The 24696-nt window shown below is 54.2% G+C and overlaps 1 protein-coding gene across 2 annotated transcripts in view; it reads right to left on the bottom strand.

Annotated features, from left to right (window-relative positions):
* LOC144128865 (uncharacterized) overlaps nt 1–24696 on the bottom strand; it is a 148431-nt gene that overhangs the window by 53389 nt on the left and 70346 nt on the right. The window contains exon 2 of one of the 2 annotated variants that reach the window (XM_077662638.1): nt 22584–22636. The exons of the other annotated variant lie outside the window; for it this stretch is intronic. The gene's annotated coding sequence lies outside the window, so the exon portion shown is untranslated. The remainder of the gene's footprint in view (nt 1–22583; nt 22637–24696) is intronic. 2 annotated transcript variants of the gene reach the window in all.

Genomic DNA, 24696 nt, shown 5'->3' with positions numbered 1-24696 from the left:
CTCTGTCGTCACGGCCCGATTGCGACGAACAATGGCGCGGCCGCCGCCTTGAACGGAGGCGTGCGCACCCGTTCCCTCCGCCGCCGCAGATCAGATCTGAGGGGGGGAAGCGCGCAAACAAACACCGCACGCCGCCCGGCCAGCACTCGCTCACTGCGCGCGCACTTCCTGACAATTTCGTGAGCGCCGCCCTGTGAGCCGAGCGCGCGTAACGCACGCGCTCTCTAATGCGTACGTAGACGCCTCCGTAGCTGTTCTACTCGGGGCATAGTGGCAACCAGTGTAGAGGGAGGTTTTAACGAAAAACAAAAAAACAACGAAAAGAAAGAAGAAAAGCGGGACGGCCGGCCTGGCCTGCCGGTCGGCGCTCATGACGCGCGCTGCACGACGCACACGGCGCCCCCCCCCCCCCCCCCCTCTCTCTCTCCTCCTCCGTTGTTTCCAGCCCACGTGGAGAAAGTTGGCGATTATGCACGCTCCGCGAGCGTGAGGCGTATTAAAAACCCATCCAGCCCGCGTACATCTGCCGCGCTCACGGAGCAACGAAGAAGGCGAGCGCGTGGGGGAGAATGAAATAAACAGACTATAGCGACCCCCGCTGGCGCAAAGTGTGCCGCTTCGTTTCCTGCCGCTGCTCACTCGTAGAAGAACGGCGCTGCTCGGTTTCCGCCTTCCAGCCGAACTGCAACAAAGGCTCCACAAATCAGCCATTTCCGACGTATCGCAAGCCGGGCCTGCGCACACGGTTCGCATAAACATCTGCGTCGGCCGAATATTGCCATCCAGTGCGAATGTTTCGCATTTGATTTTACGCTATCCCATCTACTTTTCCCCTCTCACGTCACTTGGCGTCACTCTTTTGCCGCTTCGCTATTCATCTTTTTTTTTTTTTACGCGATAGCATTTGAGGTGTCGTCATAACACCAAAACCATAACGACGTGCGGTGTCACAAAGTTCGCCTATTGGTCGAGAGTGAAATGTCGAGAGAGGTCACGTGACCTGGTAGCGTCATCACAACCTGCGCACCGGCTTGTGAGCAACCTATAGTTACTAGACAGCAACCTAGATAGAGAATCGAAATTAAAAAAAAAAATTCAGAACGAAATGCGACATACGCGAATATCACCACGATCACAGCACAGAGGGTAGTTGCAACTGCAGCTAGCTAGCATTTCGAATATGGCGGTTGACGGACCGACAATTGCCGAGAAACTGACGCAAACACGCACAGAAGTTGCAACAGAAGCTGCTGCGACATATGTGGAATCTAATGCTGTCGCGTTTCGCTCATAAGGTGGCCTAGGCGTCCCCGTAGAATTTTTCTATGCTTCGAACAAACCATGCTCGTAATGTAGAGGCTGTATTCCGTCCATAGACTCTTTTGCCCTCATCCGCCAATGTTATCACGAACAATGCGTCGGCACAGCAGCCATCCACGTTTACTGCCAGGCATAAAACGCATGCTCAAGACAACTATGTTGTTAGCGAGATATTAAATGCTGGCACCGGCGCCCTTACTGCGGGACAGTGTGTGCGCAGCAGAGCCTGCAGTCTATTTTACAGATAAGAGTCGAACGCGCCGATTTGCACGGCCTCTGAGAGTTTCAAGGCAAACAGATGCGTTTTGAGATAACGAATCTTCCTTTGCATACCCAGGTTCCCTACGAAGTTAAGAAAGCGAATAAAACAAAACAGAAAGAGGCCGCCGTGGTGGCTCAGTGGTTATGGCGCTCGGCTGCAGAGCCGAAAAGACGCGGGTTCGATCCCGGCCGCGGCGGTCGCATTTCGATGTAGGCGAAATGCTACAGGCCTGTGTACTGTGCGGTGTCAGTGCACGTTCAAGAACCCCAGGCGGGCGAAATTTCCGGAGCCCTCCACTACGGCGTCCCTCACAGCCTGAGCCGCTTTGGGATGTTAAACCCCTGTAAACCATAAGCAAACCAGAAATATATGAAAAGCTTTGAGTTGAGACAGTCGATGGGAGACCACGGTAAAAAAAAAAAGAGCGCAAAATTACGACACATGTAGACTGACCCAGTGTCGTGTCAGCCTATTTCAACGTCCTCTCTCCGTGCTGTTTCCTCAACAATATATGATGACGGCACATACCACACTTCAGCGCTATGCGGGTCTTGCACGTCACCTCAACTCCTTCCCAAAAACGAAGCATATAAACTTAGCTCGCTCAAGCTGCGACCCCTGAGCACAAAAGTGAGTTCGCAAGCCAACTTTCTGCATACAGAGCAGTCGCATTGGTTTTCTAGCGGGCCTCCTCTGCCGCGTGCCGTCTCTCTGCGGGATTGGGAACGTGAGCAGCAGCAGCAGCAGCGGGCGCGATCGTCTTGGCTTCTCCCGTCCCACGCCCCCACACCGCGTGACGGCGTAATAAAACGGTCCATTAGGGGGCCAAGCGAGCTTCGCCCGAGCGCCGTCGCAAGTTGCGCAGGGCAGGAGGGGACCAATTGCGAAAACAGCTCACGCGTCGACCCGCACCAGCGCCCACACGTGCTCGCGGCGGCGGCAGGAATCGGCGAACGGCGACCGTCGTCGCCACGGAACGTTCCCTAAGCGCGCGAAACGAAAAGCGCGCGCTGCTACAGTGTGGCGCGGCGGAGCGGCCAACTCAAACACACGGACAGCCACGCGCACCCCCGCACCCAGCTGCTGCAGCCGCTCCGTGAAGAGTTCATTACGCAGTCATCGCGTGCGGCCTCTGCCTGGCCGTGGGTTTTTCTTTTAAGGCAGCAGCGCTCAGTCTGCAAAGTAGTTTACTTCTCCGGTCGGTAGAGCCAACGGCCCTTTGTGGAGATTGAACACTAAACCGTTGAGAGAAACAGAAGGCGCGACCTGTCCTCACTCGACCGCATCCGTCACTCAAAACGGAGATCATGGGCAGGTAGAAATCATGTTCAGCACTGATGTAACCATGTCATTACCCCCCCCCCCCCCACCCCTTATTTCCCTTACCCGCCCTCCTTCCCCTACAGTGCTTGGCTTTGTTCGGACACTGCGCACCACCAACGGGGCTTAGAGGAGTTCTTTTTGACGGAACCCACATGCTGCAGCCTCCGATAATTTTTTCTCCTCCTCACCTCTCTCTCTCTCTGCCTGATAAGACACTCCACGAAAGCTGCCGTGTAAGGGTACACGCCCAAAGAAAAAGAGCAGGTTACAGTTTAGTGCAAGTACTATACTGTTAGCTTCCGTCAGAGTGCAAAGCGACCTCCATATGCTGGTGCGAATCATGTTGACTTGAGTAGGTGTGTTCATACTGTCACGACAAACGTCATTCACGTTGGCTGCCGCTCGTGGCGGCTCATGTTCTCTTATGAGAAAGAAAGAAAGAAAGAAAGAAAGAAAGAAAGAAAGAAAGAAAGAAAGAAAGAAAGGAAGAAAGAAAGAAAGAAAGAAAGAACGAAAGAAAGAAAGAAAGAAAGAAAGAAAGAAAGAAAGAAAGAAAGAAAGAAAGAAAGAAAGAAAGAAAGAAAGAAAGCACGCAGACCACGCGTCGCGTGGCCAACCGACAGCAGCTCGTCGTGTCGTTGACGCGCGGGACGGACTTCAAGGAGCAGACGAGTACGGCAGGGCGGCGAGGTCGGCCAGCGTACTCGACGACGATAAGGTGCCGCCGCCCGGCACGCAGGGGGGCACTTCAGCAGCGGCGCAGACGGGGGCGTGCGCCTTGAATGGAGGCAACGCCGCTCGAGAAGAATCCAGGTTACGCGCAACCGCTCACGCGAGATGGGGGGGAGGTGCCCCGCGCCATTACACCGACGCCAAGCAGCTCCTGCCCCCGACGGAGGAGCTCACACACCGCCGAGCGGCTGCGTGTATACAGCATACGCGCATCGTGAGGCGCGAAACGGGGCAGAACGGCTACGCGAAGATGAAAAAGGGCGCCATGAATAGAGCCTGAGCGGATCAATCACATGTATACAGAGTGCCATGTGGTATCCATATACAGAGATTAAGGTATGTACAGGCCGCACAAAGGACCAACGGTACGCGCTTGTCGTTATCCGCCTACAAAAGGTTTGAGCGGCAACGGTGTGAGCGGCAAATACCAGAGTATCAGCGAAAAGCCTTCGTCGCCGCCGTGGGTGGGTACGTTACAGAAATATGAAGAATAATATGAACCGGAGCAGCGATGCGGGGCTACTTGACACACGTGATGAATAGTCCGGCGGCCGCGAACCGAAGCGGTGGCCCTGTGGCATCCGCTTTGCATTCGGGCGACGCTGGGTTGGATCCCCAGTGCCGCCGGACACCATGTGGTTTTCTAATTGGTACAATATTTCCCACCGCATGTCACTCTGCTTTTCTAGGCTCAAATGCTTGAGAAAAGGGTTTTGGATCAAACCGTTGTGTTAGCCGGCTAGGGACTCGTTAAATCAGACTCGTGTGGTAAAGCCCGCCTCTGACCCTTTTCACGCATGCAAACACCCCACAAACACAAGAGAAAGGAGGACACGGGAAAGCGCCGGGTCCAGCACTGTCCTGTTTGCCTTCTCTGGAAAATTGGTTTTGCGGGAAAGGAAATGGCGCAGTATCTGACTCACAAATCTCGGCGGACACCTGAACCGCGCCGTAAGGGAAGGGATAAAAAAGAGAGTGAAAGAAGAAAGGAGGAAAGTGGTGCCGTAGTGGAGGGCTCCGGAATAATTTCGGCCACCTGGGGATCTTTAACGTGCACTGACATCGCACAGCACGCGGGCGCATTAGCGTTTCGCCTCTCTGGTGCTTGTGTTTTTTTTTTCACTCGTTCCTCATAGATGTAATACGTATCATTCAGTCCCCCCTGAAGAACCGTACAACTGCCTGAGTCACTCCACTGACATATAGTCAGCTAAGGCACACACTACTGCTCTTGCGGCGAGGCATACGAGTCAGCGAAGTCTACAGGTCACGTGACGCCACTTACGCATCGGGTTCACGTTCTCAACGCTGCGCGAGATGATGGGACGTGAAGCACGACACCGGCCTCCCACGTAAGTGTTCAACGGTGCGTGAACGCTCCCACTGCGACTCTGAAGTCTTCAGAAACACGCGTCATCCGTTGTTCGCCACGTTCTTCTTTTCGTCTACATCTTCCGCAAACGTGAACGATGACTCTTACCATGACGCACAACGGTCGCCGCACTCCGACGCAACGCATCACGTGCGCGTTGACCCGGCACGCGCAATTGACGACAGGAAAAACTAAAAACAAGCGTGGAAGGACTCCAGAGGGCCGCGGCAAGTTACGGGGAACTCGGCTCGGGAACTAAAAGCAACGACAGGAACCGGAGGTGACAGCCGCCGTGAGTTCTCGTCCCATACACTAACGAAAGCGGGTTCATTGGCCCCGTGTTGACAAACAACGAATGACACGCAAGCACCCGACACCTCGAACCAGTATGAACCCTTTAGTCACCCAAGTTCACGACCTTGGCGCGGCATGCCAGTACCTCCATTCTGCAAATAAGCCTGACGGACAGAGCTAAGCCCATGGACACACACACACACACACACACACACACACACACACACACACACACACACACACACACACACACACACACACACACACACACACACACACACACACACACACACACACACACACACACACACACACACACACACACACACACACACACACACACACACAAACGCACACAAGCCACCCAGCTTTTCCTAAAGCGAATGATAAGTGCCAGAATACGAATGTGATTCATGCACGGCGAAAAAAAAAAAAGATTGCAGAGACGGGCGAGCTCTGTGAGTATAATCCTTTATTCTTTATTCAGACTTTGCCCCGCAGCGACCGCAGGCGTTACAGGAGGGGTGCTATAGTAAAGAAAAAAATGCATCGACAATAATTGCATGCAGCACTGTGAATGCAGCACATATGGTTCAGGAAAATATCTCGCTGCTGTGTAAATTCGATGTGACTAATGCCGTCGCCTTGCACAGTGAAGGGCATTTGTTTCAAATGATCTCAATGTATATATCCTTAGAAGTGCAATGAATGCGACTGTGTCCTTGCACACCAGCCAGCGGAAGTGAGAGCACCCTGGCCCTGATAAGTGACAACTCCGTTAACACTGAAGAGCGGGATAGCAAGCACATGGCCGCCTTCTAGGGCTTTGGGCTTCCGCAGCGCTGCACTCAAATTCGTGCTATATTCGCAGTAGCCTGGCTCTCTCAGAAAATATCTGCATGCGCACGGCGCAGAGTCGCCCAATCGTAAAGTATATATACATGTCAGCACTTTGGCAGTGAGCGTCGCGGCGCCGTCCGAACAAACTTCTCTAAGAAAGCAGTGCGCATTAAAGCTGCGCGGTGCACACGCAAGCGACACCTTTCGCGCAAAAATGTCACTGAAGTTCCCGGGAAAGGAGGCAAAAGGGCGTGCCTGGAGCTGCAATCCGCCGCCGCTGGCGGCGGCTCGGGCGTTCATCCGGCCCTGTTCCTGGGATCACCGCGTAAATTATTCGCTCCGCTGAACTCTGCCGCCGCCGGTTTTCAGGAGGAAGACTACGCGGCTGCGACAGTAAGCGCGACTTGGTGCTGTGGAGAGGAGGGCGAAGAGCGGAATGATGTTTCGAACCGAAAATCGCGGATACCGGGGAGGTGCACGCGAGGTGTACACATATTCCTCCCCATTCCAGACTCGCAACTCAACGGCACTTTAAAAAAAAAACAGCCATTTTCCGGTTGAAGAAGGCGATACAGATGTAACGATAGCTACGCACACGATGTTTGGAGAAAAAAAAAAGCAGACAAGTGCGTACAAGTCTCGCCAGATGGCGTCCGAAAGAAGTATGACGTCGGCACCTCATCTCCACATATGGCGCTCTTTCTTCCCGGCAATATGCCCGCCATTTATCTAGAACGCTCTATGTCATACTTAAACAGAGCGCTGCCAATTGCCGCGGTAATTCCATTGACGACTGCAATGTGTGCGACGCCAGTGCCGTCGCCGCCAAGCCTACTTTTCGTTTTTATTGCAAGAGTGCATTTAATGCCTACATTCGTTGCACCGTCCCTCCATTCGTCCATAAAAAATCGTGGTCGATTGAAAGGAGAGCAGAGGCGCTGGTGACCATGATAATGATAGCAAATGGTTAACAACATATTGAAGGACAGCCACTCCAGCTTAGCATACGCTAATATCGTTGCGAGGTGGAAGTTATGGGACAAGAGCAAAGGCGTACACATTCCTGAAATAGCCTCGCCCAGCAGGCACGAACACGCGCCTGCAGCTTCGCCTCTCTTTTTTCTGTACTTGCCACGATCCTCTTTTCCCCCTCCCCCCCCCCCCCCCCCCCACTACTCCTCACTTGGTTCCTTCATGAGTCAATAAAGTTTTTACCTACCTGCCACGCAAAATAAGTTTAACCGGCTTTCGGCTAGGTACGCGTAACGCTCAAGCCTACCTTAAGATAGTATAATGACCGAAGCGAAATTTGACCGGGGCTTGTCGGTGTTCTATATATACGCGAGAACGCCGACGAACCGAGGGTCTCGGGCCTGGAAGTGTTAATAAACAATGCATACCACAAGATGGGTTGGCTCATTCAATGCGTTGTCTTTTACCTCGCGTCAACTTTAATAACAGCACGATTACTCAAATACGTTCCTGCTTCTATTGTCAGCCGCGGTGGCTTATAGTCGTTAGAGCGCTCGGCTACTCAGTTGGAGTACCCGGGTTCGAACCCGACCCCGGTGGCCGCGCTTCGATGGAGGCGAAACGCTAAGGCGCCCGTGTGCAGTGCGATGTCAGTGCACGCCAAAGATCCCCAGGTGGTCGAAATTATTCTGGAAGCCTCCACTACGGCACCCCTTTCTCTCTTTATTTTACTCCCACCTCGCTCCCTTCCCTCAGGGTGCGGTTGAAGTGTCCACTGAGAAGTAAGATTATTACTGTCCCGTTCCTGTTCCTCAAAAACCACTCTTTTTTTTCTCTCTGTATCTCCCTCAATTTTTTCACAAGTTTCGCCCACTACTGGCTGGTGTTCTTTTTCTTGTGTATCTGTCTTCTCCCCTCCGCCTGTGAGAGAGGGGGAGGGGGGCAGAAAACCGAAGGCGTGGGAAACGGTAGGTGGTACACAGTTGCCATGCTAAAGCCGACCAGCGTGAATAACAAGCGCCTTTCTCACTTGTCGATGCGGGCCCCCCACACACACACAGAAGAGAAAGAAGCAAAGGAAAGCAAGAGTCCCTGGCTCTCCAACAAAGAATGGACCTGCGCTCCATAAAGCACGCGCGACAGGCAGCGGCGGCATCACGCAGGCTGGGAAGGCAAATGTGGGACAACGAACCCATTCATCACGCCGCCGTTGACGACGACGAAGACGACCAGGACGACCGCCGCGTCACACAGCGGCGAGTCAAGAAAATGAACCTAGTGTGAGGGGGGCTTCCCCCCACACACACGACGGCGACCGAGATTTGAAAGAGTGATTTCCACCCGTGTGACATCACCCTGAGAGAGGGAGGGGGCGTGCGGAGAGGTGAAGAGAGAGAGATTGTGTGGAGGGGAAGGAAAGAGTCGCGCTTCATAATCTGGCTGTAAATTTGTACCTCATCAGCCAGTGCAACCGCGGCGGCTGCGTTTTTATGGAGGAAAAACGGTAAGGCGCCCGTGTGCTGTGGTGCGATGTCAGTGCATGTTAAAGATCCCCAGGTGGTCGAAATTATTCCGGAGCCCTCCACTACGGCACCTCTTTCTTCCTTTCTTCTTTCACTCCCTCATTTATCCCTTCCCTTACGGCGCGCTTCAGGTGTCCAACGATATATGAGACAGATACTGCGCTGTTTCCTCTCCCCCCCCCCCCCCCACAAAAAAAAATTATTATTATCAGCCAGTGCACTTGCCCTGCCTAGGTCAAATTAACCGAGGTGTGCCACCAACTCAGTATATGAGTAACCGATAGATCGTCCCGTGTGCTAACCGAATAGGATTGTTACAGCGAGCAGTGACACGGAGTGTGCCCTAACAATATTAAGGTGGTAGTATAGGCAAACGTAGCCAATTATGGCTCATGTTGAGGCCACAAGAGCAGTCGCCCTTGCTTTTCGGCTGAGTGAGCTACGGCCCATTCCGCCAATAGCGAAAATGCGTCACAAGTCTGCACAACGTGTAGGCTACTGGTAGAAAGAAACTCCAAGAACTGTTGACACCCACCGCGGCGAAGGGGTAGCAGCTACTACAGTTGCCCCACATTTGAGGCCGTAGTCTCGCTCTCCGAAATGACTGCAGGCCTTGCTAACTACAAACAGAACGCTCAGTGAGTGACTGTCCCTTTTAATCATTTCGGCCCATTCCCACAATTCCGTGCACTCAAGCCAGGCGCACCGAGCCCACGTGCCTTCAGGCTCCTCGGTGCAGCAATGCCGCGCACTCCACCACCAGCCCGCGGTATTCCATGACTGAAGAAGCCGTGGCTACGGGGCAGGAATGCCTTGTGAGAAAGCTCCTCTTATATGCACGGCGTTGGTGCTGCTCGACCAAGAGGCCAGCGCCGCAGGACACTTAAAAGCCATTCCGCAACGTGTCCTCCAACAATCCCCACACTCGTGAACTCGGTAACCGAGCACAGCGCTGTCGGATAAGGGACCCAAAAGCCTAATCGAAGACGAAGTTCAGACCGCGCGACGTACAAGATAAGAAAGAATGAGCACCAAGACGGCTGCGTCACGAGACGACGAATCGGAGGTGGCGGCGCACACACTCCGCAGCAAGTGTGTACGAACGCGCCTGTCCCTGATCGGCTCCGTATGTATGCGTACACGCTCAATGCAATACACATCGCACCGGGGAGGAACAGCAGTTATCCGCTGTAATATGTGACCGCGGGACCTTATCGGCCGCGCCACATTCGGCGGCTAGCAAGTAAGCAGAGTCGAGCACGGGCCGCTATCGATCAGCGGAGGTTTCCAAAGGCTAATCGAAGCTGCCTCGAGAGGGCACCGATCCCCGAGCGAACGAGCAAGCGAACGCTCGCACAAGATCAATCTCAGCCAATGTAGGCCACAGGGCCGACGCCGAAAAATATATAGACTTCCCACCGACGCCCGCATCTCCCTTGACTTTACACTGGCTCCGCCGATGGTTTTTGCGCCAGCACCGAGCAGCTGAATAGACACGACCCCAGAAACTCACGAATAATAGATGTGAGCGAAGAGGCTCTCTGGCAGCGCTGCTCATACGGCTACACCGTTTCCTTTCTTGTTTTTTTTTTTCGCAGCAAACAACCAAGCACAACTCGAGAGAGTCGCGCGACTTGTCCGAATTGAGCGGCGATCCATATTCCCGCGAACGGATACCGCGCCGTGGAGATACAGCGGCGCAACCACGGATTTGTACTATCTCAAATGGCTATACTGATTCGCCCGCTTTCGGTTCACGCTAAAGAATTAAAAAAAAACTGAAGAAAGGAGAAACGCGCCGAGACACCTCCCGGGCTCGAAATCGTCTACGGAGCGTTCGTCGGCGTTTGACCACGACAGTGTGTAAAGAGCCGCTGCAAGGGGGAAACGCCACGCCGCGCTAACGAACGATGGTGGGGGCCGCGCCAACACTTATCAGAAAGTCGGGGGGGGGGGGGTGGGGGGGGGGGGGGAAGCCCGCGCTTTCTTTCGGATTGCGGCGAGATCGAGATGGACAGAGAGTAGTGAAGCTTCGGGATAGGGAGGGGGGGGAGCCGCGGCGGGGAAAGCTGTCCTCCCACGCGGAGCTCGCTTGCTTGCGGTCGGTATGTATGTCTGTACGCACGCGAAGCGAGGCCGACTCCGTCCCCCAAGGCTATGATAGGAACAGCGACTGGATGCGTGAGAGGGAGCGGGTGCTAGAGAAATCGACGACTTTCGGCTTAGCACACAGGCGGGGTAGAAGTGTGTTGACAAGACAAACTGGCTCCTCCGGCCGCGCGAGGCGACGACAGGCCTGGAATAGCCTCCCGACTCTCAACGCGAGCAAGGGGGTGGTGTGGGAGGCGATCGCGTGACAGACCCCGATTAGCGCCAGAACAAATTCGGCTCTCGCGCGCGCTCTCTGCCTGGCGCTGGCGAGCGCCAAGCGCGTTATTTGTGAAGTGAATACGAGGGGCGGGGTTCAGAATAGGGCCGCGCAAGAGAAGAACGAGAATGGGCACTTTGAAATCTTCGCCTTACGTGCAGCCGAAGTGCTGAACTTCGCCGCGGCGGTAAAGGAACGAAAAATGGCTGAAAGGAAAAGGACGTCAAAATCGCCTCGGGCAGCGAAGGACTCGTAGAAAAATCCCGCAAAAAAAAAAAGAAATCAAGAAAGCATCAAATAGGAGATAGCATTGTGATGGCGGTGTTTTTTTTATTTTCTTGTCCCTTTTTTCCGCCATTTATTTCACATGAGGTCCCAGTCATTCTCGCCAGCTAATTCCAGCAAAGGTAAACTCGACAGGGAAAATTTAACTGCGTTATTTCTTTTTGTGTGTGGGTTACCGGTTATGGGAGTTTAACGTCCCAAAAGTGATTTGGGCTATGAGGGGCGCCGTGGTGAAGGCCTGAAGAGCGGGCTTGTTGGTAGTGAAGGGTTCCGGAGATTTAGACCACCTGGGGTTCCTTAACGTGCACTGACATCGAACAGTACACGGGCCTCTAGAATTTCGCCTCCATCGAAATTCGAAAACACGAGGCCGGGATCGAAGCCGCGTCTTTCGTGTCGGCAGCCGAGCTGTGATGAACCAGTTTCTTAAAATGGCCCTGGGTCCACACTGGGCATGAGGAGATTGATGCACAGACTCCAGAATGATTTTGAAGTGATTTAATTGAAGCATCTGGCTCGATGCCGCTTACGGGACAGAAGCTGGGCTCGTCGTCGCCGGGGCTGAGTCAGCGTGGTGTGGCACGGGCTCGATGAATGGCTGGTTGTCTGCAGCGGCCGGGCTGGGAGTTCCTCTTGGCTGTGCTGCCCTCGTTCTCGGCTGGTCGTTGTATGAGCTGCCAGGCGTGGAGGCGCGTTGGCGAAGGTCGAACGTTAGCGACGGCTAGACCCCGGGCTCAGGTCAATGCGCAGCCCCAGTCTTCTGCCTCGCTCCGTCTCCGGCCCTCTCGTCCACTCGCCCCGATCGCTCTCCCCCTTCCTCCCGTCGGCTTCCGCTTTTAAAGCCTTTGCCTCTTTCTTCAGCCGTGGCCGCGCCTTTGTCCACTCCCCCGTGGCTCTCGAGGGGTGCATAATGACGGGGACACTCAAGCGTCGTTCGACAGGGCCGTCGACGGTTACCATATATGGTCATGTTTCTCCGCCACAACCAAATATGGTCATGTCTCTCCGCTGCGACCCTACGCCAGGACGGCGCGGCCAACCGTCTCCAGGAAAAGTCACTGACCGGCTCGCCGTGGCACCGGTGCATGTGCACGAATCGTCACAGAGCGCCATAACTGCTGAGCCACCGCGGCGGCTTTTATGATGATTATTGTTATTAATTATAGCGCAAGGGCATCTGAGGCCAAATAGCGCCATGGCACAAGGTACTTTCCTTCTTCTCAAGGTGGGGTCGAAGACCCATTTCCCAAGCATTTCACCCTAAAGAAGCCGAGCACCAGGCCAGGGGAAAGCTCGTACCCATTGTATCACCGCGATGAGTACCCGGCGGTACTCCATGGGGATCGAACCCCGCACCTCCCGCACACGAGGCGGGTGCTCAAACCATTAGGCCACCGCTGAGATCAGGCAGGGGTAACTTAAATTCGGCCGATTCGATCACTTCTGTTAATCGAATTCCCCCGAAAGCCCTCTACCACAGAATCAGTACACTTTCGCCCATAGTATACGGACCTCGACGGTGATTTCCCCCAATCTTCATTGGCCCATTCATGAGGACTGTTAATGGATGACGACTGCTCTTCAGCACGTTGACTTGACGCATTCACGTGCGCACACGAACACAGAAAAAAAAAGCGAAGAAGAAAGCTGCCTCCGCGAATGAACGCCCGAACAATGATCAGGCGCTGTATACACAAAGACAGAGAGGGGGTAGGGGGTAATCAGAGAGACGAGCGGTGCGGAGACACAAAAGGTCCCGTTCAACGACAGTTTGCGCGGGACGAGCGCAGTCGGCGGAGCGCAGCGAGAGATGGGCAGGTCGCCAGCGGGACTGGCGCGATGTGAATAGCCCCATTAATCGGGCAATCGCCCGTCAGGTAACGCGAACGCGCGTGCCTCGCTCGCTCTCGAGCGGAGGGTTCCTTGCTTTGCGCTTCTACACTTCCCATTAGCGCAGTGCACTTCGAAGCCAAGAAGCCATGCCCCCTTTCTTCTTCTTCTAATAATAATGATAATTGGTTTTGGGGGAAAGTAAATGGCGCAGTATCTGTCTCGTATATCGATGGACACCTGAACCGCGCCGTAAGGGAAGGGATAAAGGAGGGAGTGAAAAGAGACTTTTAGTATAGCGTATGAGCGCTTGCGTACGCTATACGCAAGCATTTAGCGGGAGGTAACAGAGGAGGTCGCACGACCCCTTTTAGTTTATCGTATGCCAACCTGAACGCAACGATAGCGTAGGTTGCAGTGGCGCCATCTGGTGTTAACTTGTGAAAATATGCTGCGACAAAGTTTTTTCTATTTAGCCAAGGCATGGCCAAGATTATCCAAGTCGCATCACGCAGATAGCCGGTTGCGTGGCCAAATGGTTTCCAAACATTTCCTTAAGAATCCAAATCAAGGCAATCCACAGTCGGTTCTGTCTTGTTAGGGTTAAGAGCTGCGGAATCGTTACACAGAATCGAAAATTGGGCAAGTTTATCCCTCTTTCTTTATGCTGTTGGCGAGGCGAGGCAAAGCGAATATCACGTGTGCCATTTAAAGCAGTGAATATGCCTAAAAACCCAATAACATTGACAAATTCTCTCCGAAGCGGGGGACGTGGACGCCGCCATCTTGACAACGCTATTTTCCCTAGCGTACGCAAGAGCACGCACGCTAAATTCGAGAAATAGCGTACGTAACGCGCACGTACGCTAAACCTCGGTTTGGAATAGCGTTTAGCGCATGCGCAGTACGAAGCACGCTATTTTATAGCGTACGCCTTTGCGTATGTCTGCGTACGCTATACTAAAAGTCTCTAAAGAAGAAAGGAAGAAAGAGGTGCCGTAGCGAAGGGCTCCGGAATAATTTCGACCACCTGGGGATCTTTAACGTGCACTGACATCGCACAGCACACGGGCGCCTGAGCGTTTTGCCTCCATAAAATCGCAGTCGCCGCGGTCGGTTTCGAACCCGGGTACTCCGGATCAGTAGCCCAGCGCCCTAACCACTGAGCCACCGCGGCGGGTTTCTTCTTCTAGGGATCTCCATTTTTTGACGAATCAAAGAACCAGCAATGTTCGCGCGACATCTCGTGACAGAGTTCTGCTGAACTGGCTCGTGGCTTCCATGAAGCGAATCTTGTTTTACTAAACACGCTCGTGTGAGCGTCTCGCTTGGTTTGTTGGACTTGCTTCTTTTTCGCTCGCCCCGAGACGTTGTTGCCGACTGTGTCCAACTGCGCGTTGAGTTCATTTTCTTATTACCCAAACAGCGCGGTCTACGATGTTTCATTCAACCTCAGCACTGATTCTATCTGGCTGCAGCGCCGTCCTACCTGCATATACAAGGTCTTTTGCATTCGACGATTTCGCTGAATGATTATTTTGGTTACGAACACTTTTGCACAAGATTTTGCTTCACACTTGTCACTCGTTGCGATGACAGGCGCGTCCCAATGCAGCCGATAGCATGCAAGACTGAATAAGTTGATCCAAGGTGGAGTAGATTTGTAATAAGGGAGTAATTTTTCTTTGGCATCCACCCAAGCGCAGCTTTATGGCTACAATCTACAAAGGAAACCTGTACAGCTTTCGCGGAAACTTCGTGGTTAAAGAAACATTCGTCATGATCCGGGGTTCGAACCCGGGACCGCAGCTTCACCGGATCAGTCCCTTTAGCAACGAGCTCCGGACCAGGACGAATTTTTCTTTAACTACGAACTTTCTGTGAACTCTGTATAGCTTTCCTTTGTAGCTCGTAGCTGCGCTTGGGTGGACGCCAATGAGTAATAACTCCCTTATTACAAGCCTGAATAAGCCAAGAATGATCGTATTGGTGGCAAACAGCGCAACGACGCGGACAGAGTGGAAGAAAATACAGGACAAGCGCTGACTCACAGCTGAAATTTATTTAAGGAAAGCAGTACATTTTATAGACAAAGTGGCCAACTTGGCCTGTATTTTCTTCCACTCTGTCCGCGTCGTTGCGCTGTTTGCCACCAATATGTACCACCAACTCGCACGTTTGGCTATTGTGCTGAAGAATGAACGGTTGAAGGAACGCGTCCTCGTCGCAGCATACCGGTCGCCTGCTCTCGTTACTGTTCCTGGCGCACCGTCAATGCGAGCAAGCTCCTGCCCGTTCTCAGCGCCCGCCGCTATCGGTCTCGCCAGCTCTCGTGTTCAGCTCATGCTTTGGATTGAATTTTCAAGACCATTGAAGCGCCACCGAAAATCATGGCCGTCACTGTCACGACTGATCCACGTCCACACATGTAGATAAACCTCCAAGACTCGGCGTATATACCAACGCTCCCAGCCGCAGGCGTGTACCGCAGTCTATACGCACGAAATAAGGCTTTAACGCGATGCCGAAAAGAGTCGCCACCAGAGGGCGGACCAAGCGGCGCCTTGGCGTGTCGCCAGCGCGCTGATTAATCCGCCCCGGTCGCCGGCGGAGAGTCTCCGGTGGCCAGCGGCGCATCCGTCATTCCCGTTGCCGATAAGGGGCCCCGTATCGTCGACGCGCCGAACGAGGACGTCGCGCTGACGCCGGGGAGGGAGATCCTCGCTCGCATCTACACACAACCTTCAGCTCGCACGACAGTCTGTCGGCGGCCAGCCTGCGTGTGTGTACTACACATACAAAATACAACAGGTGGGACCCCCGTATCGCTTCAATTTCGGCGCCCGACAGGATTAGTGTATAAGCCTGTCGGTGGATGGAGCACCCCGACGACGTCTCTATCCCGACCAGCACACGCCCATCGCAAGGACGCCGTCCTCGTCTCCCACGCAGGGACAGCAAAACTCTCGCTCACGAAGACATCCGTGAATACTCATTCCGACCCTCACAAAATAGAGCGTCGGGTTTCTTTTTGTTGCTGCTGATGCTGCTGCCGCTGCGGCCGTTTTATCTCTAAGAGTCCACCGGTCGTGGGAGGTCGCCATCGTCTCAATTACGGCGCCGTCGCGACAGAAAGCGTCGGCCCTCCGGGGAGACCTATATCTAAATTGGGAGTCGACGGCGTCCCGGGGACACGAATTATAACGCAGGCCGACGGGCGGGCGTCAGAGGGAGAAGCGATTAATCGTAGCGATTAGCCGGTACATATACGCGCGCTGACATGGAAAGATGGAATGCGACCACACTGACTGGACAGTCGTTAACGTAGACGGCCAAACCGTCGTTGGACGCCGATTTTTCGACAACCCAGAGAAGCAACTCAGCAGTGCGTGTGCTGCGTGTCGCGCGCTCAGTGGCAGACCGACGGTAACAGGTGCTGCGTTTGCCGGCACGGAAAGAACAAACGGCATATGAACAAGAGCCCCGCCGCGGTGGCTCAGTGGTTAGGGCGCTCGACTACTGATCCGGAGTTCCCGGGTTCGAACCCTACCGCGGCGGCTGCGTTTTTATGGAGGAAAAACGCTAAGGCGCCCGTGTGCTGTGCGATGTCAGTGCACGTTAAAGATCCCCAGGTGGTCGAAATTATTCCGGAGCCCTCCACTACGGCACCTAATTGTTCCTTTCTTCTTTCACTCCCTCTCTTATCCCTTCCCTTACGGCGCGGTTCAGGTGTCCAACGATATATGAGACAGATACTGCGCCATTTCCTTTCCCCCAAAACCAATTATTATTATTATTATTATTATTATTATTATTATTATTATTATTATTATTATTATTATTATTATTATTATATGAACAAGAGAGAGAAAGAGAGACAGCTATCTGATGTCTTGAAAGCAGAGGTATTTTCGAGAGACTGCAGTAGCCTGCCACTCTGCTATGGGGAGGAGGGTTGAGAGAGACAACGTGAAGCGGTAACAGTTCTTTACGTAGCTAAATAATGCCGAACATCTTCGAAAGCGACAGCCACCACTTGCAACCTACAGGGCAATGCACTACGAAAACGGCGTTAGTTGGACGCCACGTGTATCTCTTTGCGTGCTAATGCACTGTATACTCGTTGTATCCACGCTCCCGTACCAGCCACTACGCCTATACGCCGACGTCCACAAGCTCCCGGTGCGCAACGGAAAATTTTCGTCGCGATGACTGATGAGAAAGGAGAAAAGAGTTGATGAAAAAAAAAATCTCCCAGCCGCTGAATCACCATACAGCGCCAAACGTCAACGTACGCAAGGACAGTGCAAAAATTACAACGATCACATCCGCAAGAAGCGATATCTGCCGCAAATGTCACGCCTAGACCGCCATCCCGGAATTGGGCGATGTTCCGCGACGACGCATCACCCGACACGTCTCTGTCAGCCAGAGAGGCGCTCGGAACAATATTCAACACGCTCTTACGGCAGCTCCTACAACGGCCATACGTCATCCGGAAAAAGGCACCTGTCGTCAAACAAGGCGGCACGCATTTGCGAATGGCCCTTTATTTCTTCCACGGACCCATGCAGGGCGTAATCGCGGCACACACGTACAGACGCCCACTCGACAGAAAAAAAAAAAAACAACTCGTACCTCCAGCCACCAAAACAAAACCGTCACGGCAGATGGCGCAACAAGAACAACGCGCGGCGGCGAGGACCAGAGGCGGCTTTTTCGGCACCCCGAAACGAATGATTGCTGTGCCGCGCGGCGACAGGGTGGCGCGGCAGACAACAAACTCCGGTTTCCGCGATGGCTTTTGGCAGTCGGCGGTGCCGCCGCCAAGCAGCGCTGGGCGGCTCGCCCGGCGTTAGCCCGGCACCGGCCGCCGCCGCAGACGCTGCTGCAGCGCCAGCCTGCGAGCCGCCCCGTGGAGAGCGCGACGAGCGTGTCGAAACGCCGACAAATGGCCCGCCGACCCCTTCTCCCCCTCCGCTTTCGGCGCCGCCGGGCGACCCTTCTTCGCTGGCCGAGTGCGTGTGTGTGTATGCGCCCACGACTCGCGGCGCCAAACCGAACATCCAGCGGCAGCGCCTTCGCGTAACGCTTTCAGCCGCATCCTCTTCAATGGCGATCGCCCGTCACGATGAACGGCTCAACGCGGCGACACAAAGGAAGACGGCGGTTTCTAGCCCGACCGCAGCGGCCGCGTTTCGATGGAGGCGAAACCCTAAGGTGCCCGTGTGCTGTCAGTGCACGTTAAAGATCCCCAGGTGGTCGAAATTATTCCGGAGCCCTCCACTACAGCACCTCTTTCTTCCGTTCTTCTTTCACTCCCTTCTTTATCCCTTCCCTTACGGCGCAGCTCAGGTGTCCGTCGACATTTGAGACAGACACTGCGTCATTTACTCCCCCCCCCCCCCCCCAACAACCAATTTTCATTTCATTTTCAAAAAGCAGCGCGGGCCGCGGACTCCGGCAACACAAAACGCACGGGTTGAAACTGAACTCCGACTGTCTTCACTACCCGCCGCGGTGCCTCAGTGGTTAGAGCGCTCGGCTATTGATCCGGAGCACCCTGGTTCGAACCCTACCGCGGCGGTCACATTTAGATGGAAGAAAATTGGTTTTTGGAGACAGGAAATGGCGCGGTATCTGTTTCACATATCAACGGACACCTGAACCGTGCCGTAAGGGAAGGGATAAAGGAGGGAGTGAAAGAAGAAAGGAAGAAAGAGGTGCCGCGTAGGGGACGGCTCCGGAATAATTTCAATTGCGGAACGCAAAGCGCCCGTGTGCGATGTCAGTGCACGGTAAAGATACCCAGGTGGTCGAAATTATTCTGAAGCCCTCCACTACGGCACCTCTTTCTTCCTTTGTTCTCTCAGTCCCTCCTTTATCCCTTCCCTTACGGCGCGGTTCAGGAGTCCGCCGATATGTGAGACAGAAACTGCGCCATTTCCTTTCCCCAAAAGCCAATTATTATTTTTATTATTAATAATTATTTTCCTATAGCCGCACGTGTCACTCCAACAATCCCAGAGAAGGGAGAGCGGATCACCTCGATCGGACCTTACCCAGACAGGTTCGCGCCTGAGTGCCCCTTCTGCAAATGGCCTCCTGCATTGTGCCCTGCACATGTCATGGGCAGGTAAAAATCTACCTAACAACTCAACACACCAAAACCCCAGACCTGTGTTGTGGGAGGAACGACTGACTGACCCGCTGCCGGCCGGTCCACCGGTTGTGGTTGGCGAGCCGCGAGCGGAAAGCCGCCAAGGCAGCTGACAGAACCATATCGGACAAATAAAGTTTACTCTCTTTGAACGTTCCCAAGTTCGTTGAACGCCTCCGGTGCAGTTTGGATATATATATATACGGTCGCTCTCAACGACAGTGGCCCGCATGCAGCACCACGTTCAGGCGCACATGCGTCCGGCCAGTGAACTCAGTGTCGAACAGCGAGACAGCAGACTCCGAAACGAGCTATATATACATGTACCGACACTGACGCGCCCGCAGCCGGCCCTCTCCGTGGGTCAACACCCAGAGGGCTCGGACGGACGTGACCCCCGTCGAGCCGATGCGCATCGCACGTTCGTTCGCCGAACTGGATGCGTCTTTGTCTCCGAAACGACGGCCGACAAGCGAAGCGCCAGTTGCGCAAACCCCGCCAGTCCGTCAGCCTCTCGGAGTGCTCGCCGCCCGGACGCGAGCGTCCGCACGAAGTAAGGGAGGGGGGGGACACAAAGCCGGCGTTGCAAAACAATGGCTTCGGCGGAAAGAAGCCGACGCTCTGTACTAAAGCCCCTCTATTACTCGGTACGCACTCATGGCGCCGCCAAACGCTCACGCGAGCGCGCGGGACAGGCGTGCAAAACGCTCCCGGGACAGGCAAGGGGGCATTCCCCTTAGAAAAATTTATTTACACAGTCTAGAGACTGTCCATTGATTTCTGTCTATGAAGTCTATAGTCTCTCTATAGACAGACCCTAGAGAACAGTCTATAGGCAATACAAATTCTAGAGAGAGTTTATAGACAATCTATAGATTTATGGCCATACACATTTAGTAGACTTGTCTATAGGCTATGAGTAGACAATATGAAATATCTATAGGAAGGCAATACAGTTTATAAGAAGTCTATAGACTGTCTATAGACCGTTTTTTTAAGGGTCACGCCTCGCCTTGCACGCACTCCGGATTCATGCTCCTAAAGGGACGCACCCTCTCCGAACCTGGGAGCACTGGGAGGCCTGTCAGCGGACCTGGCCATGTAGAAGATCGCAGTCAGCCGGATTGCATACGTCATGGACCAACACCACATTACCGTTTAGACAGTGGGTAGGGTCCTTCGGAGACCCAGGAGGCCTGCGGGCATCGAATTCTTTTGCTAAATAAGGTTTTTTCCACCCATCCATCCATTCCTGGAGTGGCCATAGCGGCGGGCCAAATCCCAACTGGGGAGAGCACAAGCAATTGTCACCTGTAATTCCTGGCCACACATTCCAGCTTTCGGCGCATTTCCTAAAGTCGCTTACGCATCGTTCTCTCCAGAGGCGCTCTGCGTCCGACGGGCAAGCGTTATGTACTACATTCATAGACAAAAGCTTGCGAAACGCGGATTCCCGGATTTTTTTTCTGCGCTTTGTTTGCCCTCTACTACTACTACTACTACTACTACTACTACTACTACTACTACTACTACTACTACTACTACTACTACTACCACCCCCACCACCACCACCACTACTACTACTACTACTACTACTACTACTGCCACTACTACTATTACTATACTGCTACTAGTGCCACTACTACTAGCATACGTCTGCGCAATGCTGAAACATCTCCAGTGTCCGCCTATACGCACCTCCGCCTAGAATACGCACCGCCAACCTCTCCGAAACACGCTCGCTGCCGCGGCCACTTTAACGCGCAGCTCTCATCGCGCGGAGTGCAAACGAGGCGTTTCTCGGCACGCTCTCAATGGCCTTACACTGCAGTGCACGAAACTACGAGGACGCGGCGCATACACAACCAAGCCCAGGACGGAGGCCACAGTCGCCGACGGGTTGGGGCCTAATTCGGGCACGACTCCGCGGACAACGGCGAGCCGCTGCCAAAAGCCGCGGCTCTCACTGCTCGCGGAGCGAACAACGGCAGTTCGTTGTGCGTCGCGCCTCAGGCTGAGCAGGAATCTCGCGCGAATAGTACACACACACATGCGCGCGCGCGAACCTTCTCGTGTGGTGCTTCGGCCGGATGCCCCCCTCCCCTCCCCGACTCCGTGCGGCGCCGCGCCCGGTTTCCCTCACCAAGAGGAACTTTTCAGGAGAGAAGGAAGATGAAGAACAGGAAAAAGGTCGAGACCCGGGCGCAGCGCGCGGGTCGACCGACGAACGAGAAGCGCCGGCGGCTGTGCGCGCCTCTCGTCAATGGGACAAGGAGCGCAACGCGGCGCCACGATCCCGTGAATGAATGGGATCGGCATTCACGGTGACCCCGTCTAACTAAATGCGTTCACCGCTGTGGTAGAGCCGCAGCGCCGTCCAATCAGGAGCCGAGTTCGCGGGCGTCCGCCGCTTAACGACGAAAGTCACGGCGCCAAACATCGTCAGCCGACCATGCGAACGAACAGCCTTGTGAACTTTGCCCGTGATTGGATGGTGCTTAGTCTTTTTTCCAAACAGACTGGGAACAAACAGCGCGGTGCGCTCAGGAGGACGACGACGCTAACTGACCGCAGCTAGTATAGCGAGAAGAGACGGGCGTTCTGAGGCCACCCGCCGCGGTGGCTCAGTGGTTAGGGCGCTCGGCTACTGATCCGGAGTTCCCGGGTTCGAACCCGACCGCGGCGGCTGCGTTTTTATGGAGGAAAAACGCTAAGGCGCCCGTGTGCTGTGCGATGTCAGTGCACGTTAAAGATCCCCAGGTGGTCGGAATTATTCCGGAGCCCTCCACTACGGCACCTATTCTTCCTTTCTTCTTTCACTCCCTCATTTATCCCTTCCCTTACGGCGCGTTTCAGTCCAACGATATATGAGACAGATACTGCGCCATTTCCTTCCCCAAAAACCTATTATTATTATTATTATTATTATTATTATTATTATTATTATTATTATTATTATTATTATTATTATTATTATTATTATTATTCTGAGGCCATTCTCCTCTTCCAGGGAACGCCTCAACGTACTTGTGATATAAATGTGGGAGACCTACTTAGTTCCTCGGTGACAAAATCACGAGGCAACCTAACAGCTTATTAACCCCCTGAACTGTGCCAACGCTGCGGGTAACCACTAGGTCACACGTCACAGCAGTTCGATGATATCACCGTGCGCCGTTTCCGATAGGTTCCACCATTTGACACGTACCCCAGACAAATGTTCGCCCCGAAAACGTCTGGCAACCACAAGTATATACATGTAGATACAAAATGCCAGTGGAAACGAGGTGCCATGGACTTACCGATAGCATCGCACGCTGGCTCGGGAGGCATCCAATTCCGAACGCTACAGCGTCTGCAGAAAAGAAAAGAGGAAACCCATCTCAGCGGTGCCGCGAACTACAAACGAGAAATCACAAAGATACGGCCGCCAGTGCACGCAAGGTACTAACAGAGCAAGGTCAACGCGCAACGCAGTCTATGACCGCCTCCAAATGTTTCTGACCTTGCGAAGACCGCCGAAATACATACGCACCCCGTACCTCTACATCACCCCCGCGTTAACCAGTTGGTCTTGTTTCAGTGGGTAGGTTAAGGTTTCCCACCCCACTCCTCGCAGTAGTGTACGAAGGTGAGGCCCGGCAAGCGGTGCTCGCGGCCGGCCACAGTTCTCCCGTGACGAACTTCGCGTTCCCAAAACAGCGCGTCCCGGCAAAACGACCGTTTAGGCAAACTACCCCCCCCCAAACCGTTCCATCAGCGCCGGTACAATCTCCAGAACCTACCGAAGAAGCAACGCCGAGCGCAAAGAACCGAGAAAGAGCGGTGATTTAAAACCACTTATCCCGCAAAAGAACGCGCCCGAGAAGATACGAAAGCGGGGCTCAGCCCAACAAAAGACGAACACCCCCATGCACGCCCTTCTAAACCGCAAACGCAGCTATGCAAACCGTAAAGCCTGTAGCAAAACGAAGGTGGGGTTAGAAGCCGGGAATCACCTGTACGAACAACGACAACAACTCGTCTTCGCTGCCAGCCAGCGAGATAGGCGAAGGGGGAAGGGGGAAAGGGGGCCACTCTAAAAAGAAACAAGAATGAACACAAAGGGGGGCGATCCCAACGGGGAAGCCGCGCTTCCGGGAGAAGAGCCCCGGTATCAGCGCGGTGCACGCCGCTTGTCACCGGCGACGCGCCGAGACCATTTATTACCACGGGCAACGCCGCGGCGGGTGGCGGCGGACTCAAGTCGCGCCGCCGCCGCTCACGTGTGAGGAAAAGGAGTGAACCGCTCAGAGCGGGCGGCCCACCCCTTTGACGCCTCCGGGACACCCCTCCCCAGCCACCAGCAAGCAGCCACTTCAACCCCCCCCCCCTTTTTTTTCCATCCCCTCAGACAAATGAGTTTCGTTCCGGGAAACTTTATTGAAGAAGCGCTGCGCTCTGGTCGGGGACACACACCCCAAAGCGCTCTCTGCGTGCATGCATGCTGTTACTTCTCGAGAGAGCATCGCTTCCCGCCGTGAATGCTGCAGGGAGGCAGGCAGAGGCGTGAACTCTGCCGCGCGCACAGAACGGGTCACACTTTGATGTCGAAACTGCGGACGAGGGGGGTCTCCTCTCCACCTCTTTTCAGAGCAGCATGCATATGCAAGAGACGCGGGCGGTTTCGAACTGCACGAGGGTGGTATGAGTGATGCTTTGCACTCCACCGCTACGGCAGCCTGCTCTGGAGCGAGGGACGTGGGATCAGGTGTAGCAACAAGAAGACGGGTGTGCGCCTATCTTGTTCCCCCCCCCCCCCCCCCCCGTAGGTCCAGGCCGGTCGTCCCCATTGTGGGCAGCGAACTGCATCACAGCAGTTCACGGCGGTTGGGGGTCTTCTTTCGTAAGCTGGGTTTTAGAACAGGCTAGACGGCTATTTTCGCCGAGTTTCCTGAGCGCGCCGAAGCAAAAGGCTATAACGACTCGTGTGGCAGGACATTTGTTTCCAGCGGGGCGGCGGGAAGAATCGTATCCTGCAGCACGATCGTATTGCGTCATGTTGTAGAATGTAACGGTGGTGTTGGTGCTGGTAGTGAAGACACACACATAATAATAAGTTAGACGGCTTCTCTGAACGTTCCAAGTTGGCATCAAAAGGAGGCGCACGATTTCTGGTATTCGCTGGGAGGCCGCAGTGGCGCCAACACACGGACACCAACGCCCGAGGGCCGAAGTGCTCAGTATCAGAAGCGCATTTACATTCGACACCGAAATGGACCATGTTCCGCTTCGGATAACTACGGTGGCGCGAATTACCGAGCAGCCGTGGCATGCCAACTTCCTGTGGGTGTGCGTCCACGACCTGAGCCCAGAGGGGCCCAATGTGTTTGGGTCCCCACGCGATTGGGACTTGTTTCGACGATGCCACGTCAT

Source organism: Amblyomma americanum, chromosome 4 (assembly GCF_052857255.1).
Source record: "Amblyomma americanum isolate KBUSLIRL-KWMA chromosome 4, ASM5285725v1, whole genome shotgun sequence".
In the NCBI taxonomy this organism is placed as follows: Eukaryota; Metazoa; Arthropoda; class Arachnida; order Ixodida; family Ixodidae; genus Amblyomma; species Amblyomma americanum.
Note: the sequence above shows the minus strand (reverse complement) of the source record. Positions and strands in the feature narration are given on the sequence as shown.